The sequence below is a fragment of the Austrofundulus limnaeus genome, unplaced genomic scaffold (assembly GCF_001266775.1).
Source record: "Austrofundulus limnaeus strain Quisiro unplaced genomic scaffold, Austrofundulus_limnaeus-1.0 Scaffold343, whole genome shotgun sequence".
Taxonomy (NCBI): Eukaryota; Metazoa; Chordata; class Actinopteri; order Cyprinodontiformes; family Rivulidae; genus Austrofundulus; species Austrofundulus limnaeus.
The window spans coordinates 397,848-403,573 of NW_013952745.1; the positions used below are offsets into that span (position 1 = coordinate 397,848).

Consider the following 5,726-nt stretch of genomic DNA (forward strand, 5'->3'; position numbering starts at 1 on the left):
GTGTGTGTGTGTGTGAGTGTGTGTGTGTGTGTGTGTGTGTGTGTGTCTTTATGAGGACAGCTTCAGGGTCGTCTTCCACCAACAGAACAGCTTCTCTTTATTTCTAACCTGCTGGATGCTCTTTTGTTCAATTTTAGATGGAAACATTCTGGTGAATGAGGAGTCAAACAGTGACAGTGTTAGCGAAATATCTCATAATTCACTAATTTTAATGAAACGTTCACAGTACTCATAATCATCTAATCTGTACTTGCTGACGAGACCTGAGTGTCAGCAGGATCTCTGCAGAGCAGGACTTCTCTGGTCCAGCTTAGGTTGGTGTTAGACCTGAAGAGTGCCATGCTGCTTAGGCTCCGTGGCAGACTAACACATTCTCACTCCCGACGCATCAACATATTGACGCTTGGTCAGGTAGCCGTCTGCATCCAGGTTCGGTACCCCCGCGTGTCCATTTTTTTACGAGATGAGGCGGAGAAGGACGAGCATGTCGTCATTTTTTTACAAGAGTAGGAAATGCGCAAAACTGACCATCCCAGACCCAAAATTTAACTTCTTTTAGCCCTATACTGCCTATCCCTAACTCCAGTACCTAAAACTAACCATTAACCCTGATCCCTCATATTAACCTATGACCACCAACCCAAAGACCCCTAAGTGATGCAACCTGGAAAAGCCGCGGGCAGCGAGGATGGACGCACGGGGGGTACCCGACACATTAAAACTGGATGCAGATGGGCCCTGCCCAAGCCCCGTCCGTAAGAACGACCAACCCAAGTCCTCTATGGAGGTCAGAGACATGCAGTGTCCAGAGGAGACGAGGTGGGACACCAGGATAGATCCAGAACTTAAACTTTCCAGGGAGTCCAGACTGGTCCACAGCTGAGAGCCTCACGTCAAGGTCCTTATTGGGTGTTTTTCCACAGGTTCGGTTCTCTTCAGCTCCACTCCACACCAGTTGTTGGTCTTTCCACTGCCGGCTCAACCCCTTTTCAGCCCGGTTTGTGGAACCTCCTCGGAGGTAGTACTGCAGTGCTGGTACAGTTTGGGTGTGGGGTGCAGAAGTGTGTAGCAGTCGCTGATTGGCCAGCGGAGCTACATGAACCACCCTGGACGACGTCATTTATGAACAGATGTTCAAGTAGTCTGCAGGTTCCAGGGGTTCTGCAGGTTCCAGGGGTTCTGCAGGTTCCTGGGTTTCTGCAGGTTTCAGAGGTTCTGCAGGTTCCAGGGGTTCTGCAGGTTCCAGGGGTTCTGCAGGTTCCAGGGGTTCTGCAGGTTCCAGAGTTTCTGCATGTTCCAGGGGTTCTGCAGGTTCCAGGGTTTCTGCATGTTCCAGGGTTTCTGTAGGTTCCAGGGTTTCTGCATGTTCCAGGGTTTCTGTAGGTTCCAGGGTTTCTGCAGGTTCTAGGGTTTCTGCAGGTTCCAGAGTTTCTGCAGGTTCCAGGGGTTCTGCAGGTTCCAGGGGTTCTGCAGGTTCCAGGGGTTCTGCAGGTTCCAGGGGTTCTGCAGGTTCCAGAGTTTCTGCAGGTTCCAGGGGTTCTGTAGGTTCCAGGGTTTCTGCAGGTTCCAGGGTTTCTGCATGTTCCAGGGGTTCTGCAGGTTCCAGGATTTCTGCAGGTTCCAGAGTTTCTGCATGTTCCAGGGTTTCTGTAGGTTCTAGGGTTTCTGCAGGTTCCAGGGTTTCTGCAGGTTCTAGGGTTTCTGCAGGTTCCAGGGTTTCTGCAGGTTCTAGGGTTTCTGCAGGTTCCAGGGTTTCTGCAGGTTCTAGGGTTTCTGCAGGTTCCAGGGTTTCTACAGGTTCTAGGGTTTCTACAGGTTCTAGGGTTTCTGCAGGTTCCAGGGCTTCTGCAGGTTCCAGGGGTTCTGCAGGTTCCAGGGGTTCTGCAGGTTCCAGGGGTTCTGCAGGTTCCAGGGTTTCTGGAGGTTTCAGGGTTTCAACAGGTTCCAGGGTTTCTACAGGTTCTAGGGTTTCTACAGGTTCCAGGGTTTCTGCAGGTTCCAGGGTTTCTACAGGTTCTAGGGTTTCTGCAGGTTCCAGGGTTTCTGCAGGTTCCAGGGTTTCTGCAGGTTCTAGGGTTTCTACAGGTTCCAGGGTTTCTGCAGGTTCCAGGGTTTCAACAGGTTCCAGGGTTTCTGCAGGTTCCAGGGTTTCAGGGAATAATTTATGTCCACCTGGTCTGAGGAGAACCATGGTCCGGCAGTAGTTCTGGAGGGGGGCTCATCAGAGGAGGTCTTTGTGTCACTGAGGTGAACCCAGAGTGATGATGATGATGATGATGATGTTATTTCTAACAGAGATGATGAAGAGCAGTCTTCAGCACAGAAAAGAGAAATTATCCAGATGATTAAACCACAAACCTTTTCTCAGACAGGAGAGCCTTTCGCTCACGGACCATTTGACTCTAATTCACCTCCTCCTCTTCATCTCTGACCCCCGCTGGGCTGCACAACAAGCTGCTGCAGCTCACAGAACCTGAACCGGGTCTGAGTGAGGAAATGAAACGAGCTTCAGCTGAAACATCAGAAATAATTAGACTCTCCTGATAAAAACATTTAATAAAAATAAACACATTTTTATTCATTTAAATAATTTATGTCAACAGAGTCAGAAAATTATAAAGAAAATGTAAAAAAAAGTTCTAATTTGAGGTAAAAAGTGAATAAAACGTGATGTTTCCTGGAAGCAGAAGTTCTAAAACCTGCTCTAACTGTTCTTTTTCAGACGCCAGAGTCATTAATGCACCCACACACCATCAGAGAGGCAGGTTCTGAGCCAATAAAAGTCTGGTTCTTACCTCTCATGGCATCTGTCCAAACAGAACCAACCACAGAACAGTTCTCCACTTTAGGCCTTTTTGTCATTGTAAGGCCCGACCCGGTTCTGGTTCAACACGAGGTCCGGGGTATGAAGCCGTCGACGTGGGCGGGATCAATCATCACATTCAGTTTTATTTTGCTTTATTTGCGACACAACAATAACGGGCACCAAACTCTTGGGAAAAATTCTGAAAGCTGTACCGGACCATCCAGAACATGATGACAGAGATAATAGCTAAGCTAACAGTAGCTAATGTTAGCTTGTTGCGATTGTTTTGTTGATAAAACAGCCGCTTCAAACGATTCATGTAAAGCTATTCTCATTTGTGTGACATCATCCCTCTGAACCAATCACAGAGCAGCTGCTGACATCAAATCAGCTCTTGGAGTTCCAGAAATAAGAGAGAGATAATCTAAACGAGCTAATGCTAACACGCTGGACCCAGGTTTGAACCAGGCCTCGTCTCAGTCCAGTTTAAATGGTCTTTGGTTCAGAGGAGACAGCAGTGGCTCTGGATGGTGTTCTTCTTTGTCTGATAGAGCTTTAAGCAGCATTAGTTCATGGCACAGTGAGTCCATGCAGGGATGTCCAGAACAGAACCAGAACCACTGTTTTAAAGTGCCTGTGATGTGCTTTTTCTTCAATTACAAAAAAATAAAGAAAATATCTTAATATTTTAGAAAATTGGCATCAAAGTTTTGTTTTCATGTTTCTCTTTATTCTGTATTATTCCAGTTTCTTCGGTACGTTTTTTTTTTTGGACCGCTTGTCCTTCCACAATTTTTGCGCTACTTAAACCATTCATATATCAAAATGTTCGGCTCCTTCAGGACATTCCGGCTATGACTTATGGTTACTTAACATTTTATACTTTTTTAGCTACAGTATTTCAATTTTTAAGCAGTTTTTTCCCCATTGACTTTGAATGGGTACGTTTTTTGGACCACTTCTCCTTCCACAATTTTTATGCTACTGAAACCATTCATATATCAAAATGTTCAGCTCCTTCAGGACATTCCAGATATGATTTTTGGTATCTTAAATTTTTGTAGTTTTTTAGCAATTTCAATTTTTAGAATTCTGATGATGATGTCATCAGTGAAATCATCAGTTACATCAGTGACATCATCAATTTGTTTCTTAGCTTCAGCTAAAGTTATCAGAAAGAGGCATTCACACTAGCATTTTCACCGGAAATGTAAATTCTCTAGTTCATACGATTTTTACCCAGTTTTATCACAAAACGTGCATATTTTTTGCTAAATTTGTTGCAGTCAAAGTGAAACAGGAAGTGATGTAAAAAAAAGCGTAACTTCCTGGTCTTTATAAATCTGACTTTTCTTTATTTATCTGATAATGACTCAAAATAATCTACAGAAACATCTGATTCTCTGCAGTCTGTTAGCCGCTGTAACAACTCCTTCAGGTATTCCCCTATGACATCACTTCCTGTTTCAGCTCATGCCAACATCTCAACAACTGTTCATTTTAGCGTCGTGAATTTTTGTTTGCAGTTCATTCTTAATGTTATCTTTTCAAATATGCACTCAAATATATCACTTAAATTTAAGGTCTCAGGTACTTTAAGACTCAGCTTTTCTTTTTTTTAAATTTACATGACTTTTTCCAAATCTCGACAAACCGTCTCTTCTGGACTCAGACTGTGGACGGTTCTGACCATGTTGGGTCCACATTACTGCAGCCTGCTGCTTTTAGACGAATCATTACTGAGACCACCTGTGGACCCGATCCATGAGTCCTCACAGACTCAGATCGTCCAACTGTCCTCGTCTGGACTCAGACTGGCAGTCCACTGAGACCAGAACCACCCCGATGGACGTCCACGACCACATGGACAATCCTGAAGGTTTAAATGAATTATAGTTAAATGTCTGGAAAAACACAAATAATAAAGTTTTATGTTTAGAAGAAAAACAAAAATAAATCTAAAGTTGTGAGTCTGTCTGTGATAACTGAAGTTTGACTTGTTGTCGTCGTCTCTCGGCAGCAGGAACCAGAACAGATTGGATCTTAAATGACATTTGATGTTTCCTCAGCAGGAAGTCCTCTCAGCTGAAATCAGGCTGTTTGTATTCAGCAGATTCCTCCTCATCATCACCTTCATCATCACCTTCATCATCCTCACTCAGCACTCAGGTTATTTATCAGAACATCACAGAACCCTGATCCAAGTCTAGATCAGGACCAGACTGAACAGGTCTGTCCTCTGGATGAGAACCAGGACCAGGACCTGGTGGAACCCCTTCGCAAACAGTAGTATACTTAAAGCTTATTTAATTTAGCATACTTGAGTATAAGTATATCAAGTGTATTTCACACTATGTACTTGTAGTACACAATAAGTATACTGATGTAATACTCTTTTGGACTAATTTTAGTTTATAAAAAGTGTACTTTTAGTATACTTTCCTGTACAGGGTTCCCACGGGTCCTTGAAATCCTTGAAAGTTTGTGAATTTGAAAACATTACTTCAAGGCCCTGGAAAGTTTGTGAAAACAGCCAAAAATTACACTTGTCCTTGAAAGTCCTTGAATGTTTTTGTGGGGTGAAATTCTCTCTATTCACATAATAGATTTTCATCAAAAAATTAAATTAAAATAAAAACTTAGATTTGTTGCGGTGGATAACTCAGGACTACGGTAAACTGATGTCATTGTTTCTGACTCAACAACTTCTATGTTCAGTTTTTCATTGAATTTACATGATATTAAACCTGTTTACTGGTTACATTCTGTGGTAGTAGGGGAGACCGGGGACAGAAGCAACAAGGGACAGTTGAAACACGTAATTTTTCTCCAAACAGAAACACAGAGTGATGACACTCACACTGTACATGCTCAGTTAGATGTCCCACCTTGTAAAGAAAAAGTCAACAGATTCAAAAAC

The 5,726-nt window shown here is 43.5% G+C and overlaps 1 long non-coding RNA gene across 1 annotated transcript in view; it reads right to left on the minus strand.

Annotated features, from left to right (window-relative positions):
- The window catches only part of LOC106527816 (uncharacterized), a 4,116-nt gene extending 1,639 nt beyond the window's left edge, over positions 1 to 2,477 (minus strand). Inside the window, exon 1 of the long non-coding RNA XR_001311429.1 lies at positions 2,359 to 2,477. This is a non-coding gene — a long non-coding RNA (uncharacterized LOC106527816). The remainder of the gene's footprint in view (positions 1 to 2,358) is intronic.
- Positions 2,478 to 5,726: the final 3,249 nt, after the last annotated feature.